The sequence below is a fragment of the Eumetopias jubatus genome, unplaced genomic scaffold (genome assembly GCF_037043125.1).
Source record: "Eumetopias jubatus isolate StellerSeaLion01/CBP00866 unplaced genomic scaffold, mEumJub1_p1.0 scaffold_17, whole genome shotgun sequence".
Classification (NCBI taxonomy): Eukaryota; Metazoa; Chordata; class Mammalia; order Carnivora; family Otariidae; genus Eumetopias; species Eumetopias jubatus.
The window spans coordinates 155,444-172,200 of NW_028274823.1; positions in this window are offsets into that span (position 1 = coordinate 155,444).

Below are 16,757 nucleotides of genomic sequence, written 5' to 3' on the forward strand. Positions count from 1 at the left end.
AGAAGTAGGAATCTGCTCTGACAGCTCCGCTCAAGGCAGCACCCCCTGATGGAGACGGGGGCAGCCCCTCGTGACTTCCAGATGTCCTGGTGATTCTTGGGCACAGCCATGGATCTCAGCTTCTTCATGACCCAGGGAATGATGGGGGGCCAGCCCAGCAGCCTCGGGTCCCGCAGATCCTCCAGGGGACAGCCCAGCAGCCGCGGGTCCTGCATGGCCTCTGGGGGCAGCCCCTCATGAGTTCTGTGTGTCCTGGTGATTCTTGGGCATGGCCCGAATCTCAGCTTCTTCATGACAGGGGCCAGCCCAGCAGCCGCGGGTCCCACAGGTCCTTCAGGGGACAGCCCAATACCGTGGGTCCCATAGCTCCTCTGGGGACAGCGCCTCATGAGTTCTGGGGGTCCTCGTGATTCTTGGGCACAGCCATGGATCTCAGCTTCTTCATGACCCGGGGAATGATGGGGGCCAGCCCAGCAGCCGTGGGTCCCACAGGTCCTCCGGGGACAGCACCTTGGTGGGCCTGTGCAAGTCCCGTGCGCTCCCACTGGGGTCACTTGGCATCTCCCTTGCAGCGGCCTGCGTCTTCCTGCGCTGGGTCTCCTCTGAGCAGTCTGTGAGGCTGCACTGTGCCCATGTCACGGGCACGGAAGCGAGAGTCCAAAAGGTCCAGATGACCTGCTCCCAGTCTCACCATGTGGAGCCTGGGCAGGGAGTGGTCCCTGAGCAGAGGAGGACTTGGGCCCAGGGAGCCTGAGGGAGGATGTGGCACAGTGATCCCACAGGAGGAGAGTGAGCAATGTACGGGCCTGGTGCTCAGACCTGCTGGGAGACCACATCGCACTGGCTCTGTCCCCAGGGCTGGAGGTTGTCAGGGTATCCACCCTCCCTGGCTGCAGGCTGGCAGGGACTGGCAGGAGAGAAGGCCCCTGGTACAGGACAGAGCTCTCAGACAAAGAGGAGGGGGCAGGTGTTCCCCCAGCAGCTGGAGGAACTCTGGGTAGCCACCCTCCCAGGCTGCAGGCTGACAGTGACTCGCAGGAGGAGGCGCACCTGGTGCAGGAGTGAGCCCTCTGCAGAGAGGACGGGGCAGGTGCTCCCCCAGCAGCAGGGGCACTTGGACAGCCTGAGGGGGCATCAGTGGACAGCAGTGCCTGCAGCTGGGGTCTCCACACAGACCCCATCCTCAGGCTCAGCACAAGATTGTCTGATGGCCTTTGTCCCCCAAATACAAAGTCTGGCCCAGGATCCCCCCTCAAGCCCCAACTCCCAATCCTTTATACTCAGCTCAAGTGACAAGAAATGGCCAATAGTTTAGGTGGGGTGGGTGCACAGGGACATTTGTTTTTGTGGCCCATGCTGTACCGTGGCTGGCATTTTAAAGATCTCAGGGCTTTGATTCGAAAACGGTAGGATGCCGGGGACCCCAGACAGCTTTCGGAAACCTGCCTCTGGGCCTTACAGCCCTCCCATCCCACCAGCGCTGCTCAGAATCCCTCCAGGCCACAGACCCACAGTCTTGGCTCCTCAGATGGCCCAGACGATGTGCCTTCAAAAAGCGATCCTGGTGAGGCTGCAGGACACACTGCAGATTCCTCCAAATCCCCCTCCCAGAAAGTGAGGGTACGACTGGACCAGCTGCCAAAAACTGACAGGTCAGGGTTCCAAGAAGACACCAGAGGCAGCATCTGAAGGCCAGGTAGGGACAGTGAGAATCTCCAGTTTTGCCTAGGGGCAGCTCCCGTCCCCCTAAACCCTCAGTGGGATGGCTTTACTGGGGGATTGGGGGGGACCATGCCTGGAGGACCCATGGCTCCACTGTTAGAGGTCGCCGACTTGATCAGTGCACAGGTGGGGAAACCTGGCCACACCCAAAGAATTTCTAGAAACAGTAGCCATCTCAGTGGTAGCTGACCTGGGAGGTCAACCTTCCAGCTGCCTGAGGTGGGATCGAGCCACAGACCAGCACACTAGCCAGAAATGGAAGAAGGAGAACAAGTTCTTCATTTCATAGTTTCTAAGTCACCGGTTTGTGCCTACGGTCAGTATACTTTGCATCCTGGGAAATCTCTGCCTGTCGAAGGTCATGAAAATGTTCTCCTCATGTTCTCTGCTGGAGTTCTTGAAAAATCTCTGGTTTATAGGTAAAAATCATCCGGAATTGACTTTGGTTGGCACAGCCATGCTGGGAAAAGGATGGATTTTCCCCAAAATACTAAACATAGAACTCCTGTATGATCCCACTATCACATAGACCTTTTCAGGAAATGAAGTCAGTTTCTCGAAGTAAGATCTGCACTCTCCCACCCAATCTCCCTGAGGAGGGGCGGCCACCCTTAGCAACCCTCCCCTTGAGGCAGGCGCCTCCCTGGACAAGGGGCTACCCCAGGGCTGGGAGGTCTCCACAGCAGCACACCCAATATCCTGGATACTAGGAGACAGAGTACAGCACCAGGCCAGTGAGGGTCAGGACACACTAACCCAAATATGGCACCTTGGCAAATTAAATATAGAAGCTAAAAGAACTTTTGCATAGAGCAGAAGCAAGAAGGTCTCTCTGACCCCCAGCCATCAGCCTTTCTTCCCTTAAGCAGGTCAGAATACTCCCATGTGGAACTTTCTCTCCCCGGACCACAGGGATGACGTGCTTATCACCAGAGTCAAGGAATTTAGGACCACGGGGTCTATACGAACACACCTGGTTAAACGAACCCTTATCTTCCTAGTTACCTTCTTTACCGTTTATGAGCCCTAGTCCAAACCCCTGTGTCTGTCAATTCTTCACACACTTACTGCTTCTTTGTCTAAAAGGTAGAAAAGCTGTCTGCTCCAGTCACCTCTGCTGGTCGTCATGGTCTTGTGAGGTTCCCACCAAAACAATCAATACATTTTGCTTGCTTTTCTCCTGTCCATCTGTCTTTGTCAATTTCCAGACTCAGCCAGGGACCTTCAAAGGGTTGAGGAAAACTTTTTCCTCTCTTGCAACACTGTGGGGCGGGGGGTGCGGAGTCAGAAAAACCCATCCCATCTTCCTGGCTTTGGTGAAAACGGACCTCTACTGGGAAGCAGCACAGGACAGTGCATGGCTGGAGGAGCCAGGGAGAGAGGCACATGGAACATGTAGGAGCTATTGGCCCCCAGCCAGGGGACTTGGCCCCAGTGACAAGTCCAGGGTGTGATTATGATTATTATAATGGAAGCATCCCGAACATCAGACCTTCCCCACGCCAGGCTTCATGATTGCTGCTCGTTGTAGTTGCTACTGTTGGTTTAGTGACTTTTCTGAACTTACTTTGTCAAGTCTGTATTCTTTGCTGTGTGTATGGCTACTGAATCCCTGTGCTGTTAACTTGGTGGTCAGCCAGTGGCTGGGCAGAGAAGTCACCCCTGTTTCCGAGCTATGGGCTACAGATTGGAGGTCCCCACAACCTCTTCAGGTTTGAATAATCTGCTCCAGTGGCTCATGGAACTCAGAGAAACATGTTACTTACTAGATGACCAATTCATTGAAAGGACAGAACTCAGGGCCAGGCAGCCAGAAGCGATGAGCAGGGCAAGGTGTATAGAAGCAGCTCAGAGCTTCCCTGCTCTCTGAAAGAGGCCTTTGCCCACCTCCACTCTGACCTTCGTCTATACTTCCTAACTGAGGACGTCCTTCCTTCTGACTCATCTGTTAACTCGAGTGAAAGACCCGGTGGGCACCAAAATGACTCCTCAAGTACTAACCACTGCTGCCGTCCTGGTGATTCTTGGGCACAGCCATGAATCTCAGCTTCTTCATGATGGGGGGCAGCCCAGCAGCTGTGGGTCCTACAGGTCCTCTGGGGACAACACCTTAATGGGCTTATGGCCCAGCAGGTACCTGTTCAGGTGGCTCTCGTCGTGCCACACAGCCTCGATCCCATTGGCCAGGTTGACCCCCATTGTCTGGTGACAGGCCAAGGTCAGTTGGTGAACCTCTACCACCGACCCCCCAGAAAAGGCCCCCTTGTAGTCAAAGTAGCCCTTGCCCCTGGGAAATGTGCACCTGGGACTGTGGCCAATGCTCGTAGCTGAAATCCTTGTGGGCCGCCTGGTAGAAACCGGGGTGCAGGGTGCCAAAGAGGGTCTCCATACTCACGTGGTCGCGGAACTTCATGTCCACCTCTGTGCACACCAGGTAGTCCACCTCACAGAGGAATTGTGGAGTTAATCTTAGAAAATATATTGTCAGCCCTAAGGAGTGATTGTGGAAGCAGCTGAAACGTCAGCAGCGTTCCTGTTCTCAGGCTACTGACCACAATGGCCCGGTAGGAGCAGGATCCCATGATCCCCAGGGGCAGGGCAAAGGTTAGGAGCCAGGAAAGAATGTAACCCTCCGTGCCCCCCTTCCTGCACCTGGTGTTTGCTAGCACAAACGTCCCACTCTTCCCCGATCCCATGACGGCCTCCCTGCGTGCCTGTGCGTAGAGGAGGGTGCAGGCCTGCTTCACAGCTTCAGCGTACTTGCCATCCCTTTGTCCTCCTTTCCCACGCTTTGAGGCGTCTGCCTTTGCTTTTCTGATAAAAAATGACGTAAAAGCGATATGCAGAACCCAGCTGCTGCTGCCCTACTTACAGAGGCAGCCCTGCATGGCCGCTCAGATTGGTGTCTGAGAACTTTATTTCAGCGCACGATGATGGGAAAAGCTGCTTACAGAAGCGGCGGATCATCACGTGCTCTGCATGGACGCGTCCTCCCAGCGCGGGGTGCCGGGAACCTCGAGCACCACCACCCTCCGGCCTTCCCGGAGGGGCACATGGGGCCCGGCGGGCAACTGATTGGTGAAGACGTAGTAGGTGACCCTGTGTCCCACCATGAACTGCTTCTCAACTCTCTGCAGGAACATCTCCAGGAAGACCATGTATCCACAGGGACAGGGGACAGGGCTGGAGGAGGGTCACTGCCAGAGGCTGGCAGCAGGACCCCAAAACTTGGGCCGTAAACGTGTGCACTTTCTTCAAGGGGGGCAGGCCCTGGGCTGCTTTAAGCAACAGCCACCCTCCTGGCCTGGCCTGAGCACGTCTGCTGGTGGGGCCTCCCTACCTTTGGCTCCCAGAGATGGGAGCCATCAGGACCCCATCTTACAAAGGGGAGCCTGAGGCTTAGAGGCTAGAAACCCATGCAGCTGATTCTACCCAGTCTGTAGGCCATAGAAACAAGGGCTGTGCCCAAAGGTGCTCAACTCATGGCAGGTGGGGACAGAACCTGCAGGGGGTCAGCCAGGGGAGGGGACGTGCAGGGTTTGCCGGGGAGCTCAGCACAGGGGGAGTGTTCCTGGCTCTAGCATGCTGACTGTCGGGCTTCATGGGTCACAGGGTCACCTACCCTAACCCTAACCCTTAACCCTAGCCCCTAACCCTAACCCCAACCCTAACTCTAATCAAACATCATGCTCAATTTTGAGGACTGACAGCTCTACTCTGAAATCAAAAACAAGTCCATCATGCTGGCTTTCACTCATTGCTCAGTATCGTACTGAAAGTTCTACCCAGAATGATAAGGCAAGAAATCCACATGTGGAAGAAAACAGTAGAACTAGGTCTATTCAGAGACCAGAGATGATATCATCTTATAGACAGAGCTTCCTAAACAATCCACAAATGATTACAGCCAGTTAATATCAATACACAAGAATCTCTCTTATTTGTATACATTAGCCATGAATCATCCAAAAAATAATTTAAGAAAACAATTCCATTTTAGGGAACATTATCGTTGACAAAATACTTAGGAATAGATGTAATCAAGGTGCAAGTCTTGTACGCTGAAAATTACAAAACATTGCTGAAAGAAAGGGAAACCTAAATAAATCTGAGGACCCCACGGTGATGAAAAGACATACTATTGATAAGATGGCAATAGTACACAATGCAATGTGGAAATTCAATGTGTTCCCAAGAAAATTCACAAAGGCCTTTGGAAAGAACTGCACAAGCTAATCCTAACAGTCATATGGAATTTCAAGGGACCACAAAATAGCCAAAACAATCTTGAAAAAGAAAATCAAAGGTGAAAGGTCATTCTTCCAAAGTTCAAATATTAATACAAAGCAACAGTAAATAAAACATTTTGATACTGTCATAAAGGTATGCATTCACCCTGAAACAAATAATACATTATATGTTAATTGAATTTAAATTTAAAACATTTTTAAAAATAAATAATTTTTTTAAAAAAGATATGCATACAGATCAGTGGGATTTAACTGAGAGCCCAGAAATAAGCCCCTTCATCTATGGTTCACTGAATTTTGACAAGGGTGGACAACATTACACTGGGGGAGAGAAGGGTCTTTTCAACAAAGGGTGCTAGACAATTGGCTATCCGTGTACAGAGGAATGAAACTGGACCCTTACCTCACACCACATATAAACATTAACTCAAAATACATTAAAGGCTTAAATGTAAGAGGTAACACTATAAGCTCTAGAAGAAATAAGTGGGGATAAATCTTCATAACCTTGGATCTAGCAATGTTATCAGATCTGACACCAAAGCGTAAGAAAGCAAAGAAAAAAATAGATAAAATAATATCCTCAAAATTAAAAATCTGTTCTGGGTGCCTGGGTGGCTCAGTTGGTTAAGCGTCCGACTCTTAATTTTGACTCAGATCATGATCTCGGGGTCATGAGATAGAGCCCACGTCAGGCTCCACACTGAGTGTGGGGCCTGCTTAAGATTCTCTCTCCTTCTCCCTCTGCCCCTGACCACTCGCACACTCACTCACTCTTAAATAAGAAATGTAAAAAAATAAAAATAAAAATCTTTGTACATCGTAAGATACTATCTGGAAAGTGAACAGATAGCCCGCCGAATGGAAGAAAATATTTGTACATTATGTATCTAATAAGAGTCTGTTGCCCAGAACATGTAAAGAGCGTTTACAACTCCTCAGCAAAAAGACGACCCATTTCTTAAAATAGACAAAAGACTTGGATAGACGTTTCTCCAAGGAAATCATACAAATGGTGAAGAGCACATGAGTAGATGTTAAACATCCTTAGTCTTTATGGAAATGAAGGTTTAAACCAGTTAGATGTCCTTTTACACACAAGAGAATCTCTATAATCAAGGAAACTAAAATAACAAATTTTGGAAAGGATGTTGAGAAACGGAAACCCTTACACCTTGCTTGTGACAAATGGTGCAGTCTACGTATAAAATATTTTGGCATTTAGGCAAACAGATCAAAGTAGAACGACCGTATGGTTCAACAATTATACTCCCAGATACATACCCCAAAATCGAAAGGAGAAGTACCCTTATTCAGCGCAGCATTTGTCACCGCAGCCAAAAGGGGGAAGCAACCCAAGTGTCCACTGACAGCCGAATGGATAAACGAAACGCGGTGTACACACCACGGAGCACGATTCAGCCTTAAAAACGAAGGGGGCTCCGACACAGGCGACACCACGCACGAAGCGGGAAGTCATCACGCTGAGCGACATCGGCCAGTCACAGAAGGACAGACGCCCTGTGGTCCCACTTACCGGAAGTGTCCCGAGACACACAGTACAACGTGGCTGCCGGGGCCGAGGGGAAGGGGACGGGGAGCTGGCGTCTCCCGCAGACAGAGCCGCCCTCGGGGAGAAGGAAGAAGTTCTGGAGAACGACGTGCCCCCGCGGGACCCCAGCTACGGCCGGGAACGGCGCACCGGACACGTTCTGAGGGCTCGGTGGCGGGTCCGCGGGACGGCGCCCCGTCGGGGGTAACACGCCCTGAGGCACCCCGCGGGCGGCGAGGACACGCGGCTGGGGTCTGAGTGCGGAGAGGGAGGGGCTGCGCTGCGCGGGCGGGTTTCCCGCAGAGTCGGCTCCTCTTCAAACCGCCACGTCCGCGCGGCCCCGAGAAGCCGAGCCGCCGACGTTCGTGCCGCAGGCGGAGCCCCGCCCCGACCCCGACGGTGCGGCCGCGGGGAGGACACGCAGGGCCGAGGCCCGGGGAGCGCGAGCGCCGCGGCGGGGGGCCGCTGCCGGACCGCAGCCCGGCTGCGGGGCCCCCGGAACCGAATCCGAGGGACGCGTGAACACAGACCCCGGGGCCCCCGAGCGGATCCGAGCCCAGGAAGGGGAGACCGACAGCCCCGCGCACAGCACCGCGCGGGACCCCGCGTCACCGCGCACAGAGCCCCGGCGTCTACACAGCGCGCCCCTCCTCCGCGGGGTCCTGCGAGCTCGCACCGCGTCCGCAGTCCCCGCTCAGGCGGCTTCTCCTCACCTCCTCCTCCCTCGGCGAGTCCTGAGGAGGCCCGGCCCCTGTCAGCGTGGACGCGGCCCCACGTCCTCCACAGCGGGTCCTGAGGGGGCCGGCTCCCGTCAGTGTGGACACGACCCCACATCCTCCCGAAGTCTCCACAGCGGGTCCTGAGGAGGCCCGGCTCCCGTCAGCGTGGACGCGGACCCACATCCTCCACAGCGGGTCCTGAGGGGGCCTAGTTCCTGTCAGTGTGGACACGACCACACGTCCTCCCGAAGTCTCCACAGCGGGTCCTGAGGAGGCCGGCTCCCGTCAGCGTGGACGCGGACCCACGTCCTCCCGAAGTCTCCACAGCGGGTCCTGAGGGGCCCGGCTCCTGACCGTGGCTGAGGCCCCAAGTCCTCCCGAAGCCTGGGCGTCAGCACAGCGGGTCGGTCCTGAGGCCTTGGAACACCTGTCCTCGCCCCGGAGGGGGAGGGCTGAGCGCGCATGCCCCGCACGGGTCGCGGGGCGGGACTCGGGCGCCCCCTGCGGGAGGTGGGGGCAGTGCAGGATGCGGTGCACTCAGTTCCGTGGAGGCACCTGTCCCTTCTGGGGTCCAGCTGAATCCATTACATTTGGGAAATTCGAACTGAAATGGAGTCCAATTATCCCCTGACTTCTCCAGAAATAAAACAATTAATTAGAAACCATACGGAATTAAGTGAAATGCAGACACAGGCTTTACAACTTTCACCAAAATTCATTTAAAATTGTACATAAATTTAAAATGTAAAACTATCAAAATAAAGGGGACTCCTGGGTGGCTCAGTCGGTGAAGCGGCTGCCTGCGGCTCAGGTCGTGATCCCAGGGTCCTGGAATCAACCCTCCGTCGGGCTCCTTGCTCAGCAGGGAGCCTGCTTCTCCCCTGCCTGCTGTTCCCCCTGCTTGTGCTTGCTCTCTCTCTCTCTCTCTGTCAAATAAATAAATAAAATCTTTCAAAAAACAAAAAGTAAAAAAAGAAAATCCACATGGTCTTGGGTTCAGTGATGAGCTTTAACACACAACACCAAAAGCCAATCCACAAATGAAAAAAATTGATAACATGAACTTCCTAAAATTAAAACTTTTGCGGGGCGCCTGGGTGGTTCAGTCATTAAGCGTCTGCCTTCGGCTCAGGTCATGATCTCAGGGTCTTGGAATCGAGCCCCGCGTCGGGCTCCTTGCTCAGCAGGGAGCCTGCTTCTCCCCTGCCTGCTGTTCCCCCTGCTTGTGCTTGCTCTCTCTCTCTCTCTCTGTCAAATAAATAAATAAAATCTTTCAAAAAACAAAAAGTAAAAAAAGAAAATCCACATGGTCTTGGGTTCAGTGATGAGCTTTAACACACAACACCAAAAGCCAATCCACAAATGAAAAAAATTGATAACATGAACTTCCTAAAATTAAAACTTTTGCGGGGCGCCTGGGTGGTTCAGTCATTAAGCGTCTGCCTTCGGCTCAGGTCATGATCTCAGGGTCCTGGGATCGAGCCCTACATCGGGCTCCCTGCTCAGCGGGGAGCCCGCTTCTCCCTCTCCCACTCCCCCTGCTTGTGTTCCCTCTCTCGCTGTGTCTCTCTCTGTCAAATAAATAAATAAAATCTTAAAAAAAAAAAAACTTTTGCTCTGTGAAAGACCTTGCTCAGAAAACTAAAAGACAAGCCACGAACTGAGAGGAAATATTTGCAAAGCGCAAATCTGGTAAAAGATTTGTATTCAAAAAATACAAAAGACTATCAGAACTCAATGATAAGGAAACAAACATCCTAATTGATAATGGGTAAGGATCTGAACAGATGCTTGGACAAAGAAGATACAAAATAAGCATACAAAAATATGTTTGACATCATCATTAGGAAAGTACAAATTTAAACAACAGTGAGACAGCACCGCACACCTATCACAAATACTAAACTCCAAAAACAAGAATACCAATTGCTGGAAGGTGAGGAATGGCAGCAACTGTCCCTACAGAAGACATTTTGGCCATTTTTTCCAAACCTAAGTAAGTCTCATGTTAAGATCCAACAATTGCACTTCTAGTATTTAGCAACTGCCTTGAAAACCTATTTCCGAACAAAAACTCACATGCAGTTATGCACGGTAGCTCTATTCATAATGGTTACAAACTTAAAGAAACCAGGATGTCCTTCCATAAATGAATCCATAAGCAAACTAAGTGCATCCATGTGAAGGGAGCAGAATATGCCATGCAAAATATACCTCTTTGGCACAAGGAATATTTGGGCTGATTAATTTTAAGAAACGGCAGACATGGGAGAATCTCTGAAAACTGGGTAAAAGTTGCCATTTGGTGAGTGAAATGTACACTTATAAAGGAACGCTCCATTTGTAAGCCTGTCTCCCTCTGTATCAGGAACAGAATTACTAAATCTCAAGAAACTCTTACCAAAAGAGAAGGCACAGACTTAAAGCTGTGTTACAACCATACCCTCGTTTACTGTGGGGCGGGCAGGCCACAGCAGTCAGTCCTATATGAATCCATTCGTGTCTACAGAGTGCCCTCGTGGGGTGGGGCCATGCTGGAACTTGCGGCTGCCCAGGCAGAGTGGGGCCAGCAGCACCCTTCCCAGGTGGGAGGGCGGAAGAACCCTGTATAACCTCTGAGGCCCCCTATAACCCCTGACTGGGGATGAGTTGGATCTCAAACAGTCAGTGATCAGGTGGACATTTCACTTTTCTTCTGTCTGAGCCCAGGAGTGAAGGGCTGAAAACCAATGCTCCAGCTCACCTCTGACTCGTGTGTGACCCTGGGTGAGTCCTGTCTACCCTGGAGGCCCAGGGAGTTGGAGGAGGAGGAAGAAAGCCAATTATGCTTAAACCTAACCCTGATCCAGACCCTGGCCCTGACCCCAACCCACGACCCTCACCCCAACCCCACCCAGATTCTCAGGCTGATCCACACTTGCATCATGAACAGGCCCAAATCAGTTTTAGGGGGTTATTTTCTCCAGAGAGCTGCTCAGCTCTGCACTCCTGCCCACATGCCCATGGAGGTGGCCCTGCCTCCTGAGGACGCACAGGTTGCTGACTCCCACACCTCTTGCATACATCACCCAGCAGCATGGTGGGGTTTGTTTTGATTTTTTGCTAAGTTTTATTTTAATCCAAGGACTTTGATTCATACAAAATGTCATTGTAGAAACAATAGCAGAATCCAAAGTCTGGGTGATCAATATTACTCAGGCAGCAAACTCGTCAATTACAGGATTGTTTTAAAGCAGGTCCCAGTTGTGTTGTATGGTTGGGACTTCTTTTTGGGTTTTTTTTTTTAACACTGTTCTTAAATATAAAGTTTTGCAACAAACCTTTGATTTATATCAAATATAATTAAAAATTAACAAATGAGTACATTGTATCAAAAAGTACGAAGATATACATTTCATGCACATACTTGTATATATGTATATATGTATATATTTTACATGCACACGTAACTTATTCAAACTACAGCCACTGCTTGACTGGTCCAGATGCAGACAACTGGTTAATGCATTTCAAATTTGGCAACTCACTGTGAGATCTCAGTGGAAACATATGATAGCTGAGAAGAGAGGATACAGAAACAAAACCCAAAGTCAGGAAAACAAGACACAGTATCTCTTCCCCCACTCCCTGTAGTTTTCACCAATTCCAGTGTCTAGAAGAATCCAGACAGACTGGTGAGGCAGTGTGGGGCTAGAACAGTGATTCTCCACCCAACATGGCCTGGGAAGCAGCTGTGGTTCTGCACAGAATGGATACACTCACAATAACATGGGCCAGAGATGAAACATCAGTATCAAAATACACATCCTTCTGCTTTGCAACAGGAACAGAGCTATCTCATGCAGAGTCTGAGATACCATTCCAGTTGTTATTTCCTATTGCAGTAAAATACTCTGTAATCTTAAAGTTTCAGAGTGTTGTGCCTTCTAGTAAGGAGATTCTATAAAATGGTTTGGTCACAATCATGCTGAAACCCTAGAACAGGTGGTGGTCTTACGTGATTTATTTCTATTGAATGTGTGTCTTTTGTTGCATAGCCCTATGGGTTAACGACATCCACTCACTGGGACACACCTCCACACAGAGAAACGCACACACACATCACAGGCCAAGTTTCTTTAAGGTGAGTCATGGGGCAAAAGCCAATGGGAACACTCAAATGATCCAGCGAAGAGATCATCTGACATTTCCAAACACGGAGGATGCACCAAAATCTAATCATCTAAATATTCCTTTTGTTCACAAAACAAAGGGTCTCCCGGCATTTTATGCACAGCCTCCTACCTACGGTGTTTCCCTTTTGACAGTGGCCATGAGATTGGATTTCCCTTTCGCTTCCTGCTTTCCCGTGTCTTGTGCCACAGTGCTGGGCTTCAGATGGCTCCTACCTGAGCCTCAGTCGCCAAGCTTCTCCTTGCCCCATCGCTTCCTCCGAGTTTTGGCCTCATTTCAGTCGGGGCATCCCAAGTGCCCGCACCTGCACAGACACAGGCCCTCCCTCCTGCCCGCCGGGTCCATCTCCACTCCCCCACCTCTCCCTCTTCCCACGACCTCTCCCTCTCTCTGGCCTTATCTGAAAAGAAACTTTCACAAAAGATACCACGCCCTCTTTAGCAGGCATCCGGTCCCTGAGATTCAGATGTAGAACAGACTGAAAACACCCCATACAAGGACACGCTCTACACTGCTCTGTGGCTTCCCAGGAAACCCTTGCACTCGTGGGAGGAAAACAGGGAAATGGTCGCTTCGTTTCCAACTACAACCGTCCCACTGGATGTTATATGAGTGTTCTCCATGGACACCAGCTTTCTACTTGGTTGATATTTGGAACTGGACACAGTTCCAAGGATTCACCCACGCTTCACACAGGCTTCACGTCACCTCCCCCAGGAGCCTGGCACGAGAGGGCTCGGAAGTCAGGCACTTGGTCGAGAGCAGCAGAAGCCAGGGGAGCTGGGGGTCACCCAGGCTGGATGCAAGAGCATCTCCTCGCACAAACACCACACACACACACACACACACACACACACGCCACCCCACCCCAAAGAGCTGAGAGCTTCCTCCAGGTTGGATTTTTTTTAAGTTCTGTTACTATTTCCTTCCCCATTTTTCTGTTTTTCTCTTCTTTCTAGATCAAGTATATGGAATTGACAAAAGAGGGAAGGGTGTTTCGATTAAAAACCAAAACCAACGGCAAGAATGTTTTCCAGATTCAGTCCCTGTCAAGGTTGACAGCATCTGGGAGAGGACAGAGAGTGTGTGAGTGTATTTCTGGTGTCAATCTGCTATTTCAGGTACAAAGAGCCACACCGGAGGTGTTTGTGGGCACCGACAAGAATGCACGGAGCCACAGGCCGGGTTCCCGAGGCTACTGCTGTTGACCATCAACTCTGTCTTATCTGGCCAGCCGTGTAAACATGCTGGGCTCCGTACCACACACGTGGATAAAGGATGGTCTCTACCAGATCCAGACCTCCTAAAAGTGGCCCCGGGCACACCCCCCAGACCCTGGGAGCCATCACACAGGATTCAGACTGACAGGGTCCCACTCAGCACATACAGTGACTTCCCGTGTAGGGTCTGTGGTACGAGACCCAGGCAGGCAGCATACAAGGGGACAGAGAGAGCCATGTCCCTCTCCAAAAGGGCTTTAGGAATTGGTCCAGCGTGAAAGAGGAGGTGGGGGCAGGGGGGTGGGGGGGAGCCGCGGGGCCTCCCCCCAGCTGGCCACAAAGGCGGGGCCCCTCCTCCCAGGGGCTGCTGCCCCTGCCTCGGTGCCCCTGCGCATCCCTGGGAGCCCAGCATGGATGATAAAACTCATCGGCTGGAACGCGCCCACTGAGCAGGTGCGCGGCGGAGGTGCGGCTAGCACCAGTGGTCTTGGTCGGGGTGGTGGTAGCTATGCCGAACCCGGCCGCCTGAGCTGAGCCCCAGAGTGCAGTGGTAGCCGTTGGGCACGCGGCGGAGGGGGTGCGACTGGGAGGTCAGGGAGGACACACAGGAAGTCCGGGAGGAGCGGCCTGAGTTGGTGGCCACAGCCTCCTCGAAGGTAAGTGTGTCCTCGGTCTGGGTGCGGGCAGTGTCCTCACTGTCCAGACGCTGCCCCAAGTAAGGGTCAGAGCCGATCCTAGAGCCGGCGGCCAGGGGCTGGCTGAGAGGGTCTCTCTGGAGCAGAGCGTTGTGTTCGGAAAGGCCACGGCTAAACCCGCCCGGGGAAAAGGTGGGGAGGCTGGTCTGTGCCCCAGCAAAGTGGACAGGCGAAGAGTTGGCCGTCTTGTAGGTGACACTGGGACGGGAGGTCAGCGGAGTCTGGGGGAGCTGCCTCCGCCCACCACGGCCAGGGGTGCTAGCACCGGATGTTGAAAACAAGGGGCTCCCATTCACTGAACCACCACCCTACAAGAAAATAGAACAGAGAAAAAAAAAAATCAAAGTCCCAGACCAGAGGCCAATGCAGGTGAGAACCATGGAGGTGGGCGGTGAGGCATGGAGAGAGGCAGGCACCCTGGGAGGGGACCAGTAGGGTGTGTGGTGGAGGGGGGAAAGCCACTGGTGCCGGTAGGCCTGGGGAGGTGGTTGGGGACCAGTGGGTAACAAAGGGACAGGCACAGCTCAGGGAGAAGGGAGACCAGAGGCCAGTCCAGGGCAGTTGGGAGGGGAGGATCGGGCTGGTGCGGGAGGAATGGAGCAAGGAGGGGGGGAGCGCAGACTCGGGCCTGGGAACCAGGACATGAAGGAGGATTCGGAGCATGGTGGGGGGGGGGCTCATAAGGAGGGGCAGTGAGGGGGGTCCTGACTTACTGGTCTCGGGGGTCCTGGCTCCTGCCCAGCTGTTGGTGACGTGGGGTGGCTGCTGAGGGAGGGTTTCGGCTGTGAGGGCTCCCGGCCCCCAAAGTGGTCACAGGAGTAGAAACGCTGCTTCTCCGAGGAAGAGGAAGAGGGCTGCCTCCACTCTTGGGACCGGCCCCGCTCCTGTCTGCGCTCCCTCCGGCAGCCTGTGGGCCCATCTCCTGGGGGTGGGCCTGGCCCTGCAGCACTGCTAGGTGCTGGCCAGGAAGAGGGGAAGTCAGCACAGCAAGCCAGGTGGGGAGACACACCCCCAGCCCAGATCCGGTCCCCAGGGCCAGCAGGGGGGCCCAGGGGGAGAGCTGAGGTGTGTGAGTGATCCTGCCTAGTCCCTAGACCTGGGACTCACAGCCCCCTACTCAGGCCATTTGGATGTTGGAGGCACAGAAAGGAATGCCTCAGGTCCTGGCCATAAAAGGGACCCCCGCACGCACCGCCATCTGTGTCTGCGGACAGGCTGGGCCCCTTCTCCAAGGACCTCTGCTTCCTGTCCCTGCGGCGATGGCAGCGGTGGTGGTGATGGGGCGCAGCCTGGCTGGCTGGGGCACGGTCCAGGGCAGCGCTGCAGAGATGAGCCACGTGGGGACGCTGGGGCGCCAGTGTGGAGATGGAGCGCTTCATGGGGCTGGCGTTGGGGGCCGGCTGCGGGTGGGATGTGGGTTGGCACACAGTCTGAGAGAGGGGCCTGGGGCAGGCTCCAGGGCGGCACTGCAGGCCTGGGGTTCAGGAACCACCAGGCCCCTCCCTCTCCCCAGAAAGCTCTTCCCCACCCAGGCCCACCCTTTCTCCCAGAGCACGCTGCACAAGGTGCTGTCCATCTCTGCCAGTGGGGCCCAGAGAGCTGTTGGCCTCAGTGTCCCTGGGGGACAGGGAGGATGCCAGGAAGAGGGAGGCTGCGGGCCTGGCTGGGAGAACCCTGAGGGGTGGCTGCATGTGATGGCTCTGCTGGGCCAGGGCCATGGGGCTCCTGCCCTGGGCTGAAATCGGGACCTGCGGAAAGGGGCCCTCCAAGGGGAGCTGACCCACAGCCTCCACTCGGCGTCCTCAAGCTGGCCGCCCAGCGGGCCATGCTCAGGAAGGGGAAGAGGGCAGGAGCCACCACCAATGGGAGGCAGAGACAAGTTTAGAGAATGAAGTCATTTGGAATGTGCAGAACCAGGAACCACAAAAGGAGTCAGGGACAGGGCCAGCCCCAGGCAAACACTGAAGGTCCCCGGCTGGAGGACATGCCCCTCTAAAGCCCCTCACCATCCCAGAAAGTGAAAGCAGGCCCCCTACACAGCCTCAGGTCTGCAGGCCCCTCTCTGAGTCCTTGTGAATGGGCCCACAGCCCCCTTGCCCTGGAGCTTCCTGCTCGGTACTCAAAGCATCCCCGAAGGAGCAGGGGATGGAGGTGGTGCCACCTCCAGAGTCCAGAGAAAGAACAGGGCAGGTCAGGCGCCTGGGTGACTCAGTTGGTTAAGCGACTGCCTTTGGCTCAGGTCATGACCCTGGAGTTCCAGGATCGAGTCCCGCATCGGGCTCCCTGCTCAGCTGATCCTCCCCCCTCTCATGTGCTCTCTCTCTCTCTCATTCTCTCTCTCAAATAAAATAAATAAAATCTTTAAAAGAAAAAAAGAACAGGGCAGGTCCTCCCCAGAGCATCCATGGGGGAAAGGGAGGACCAAG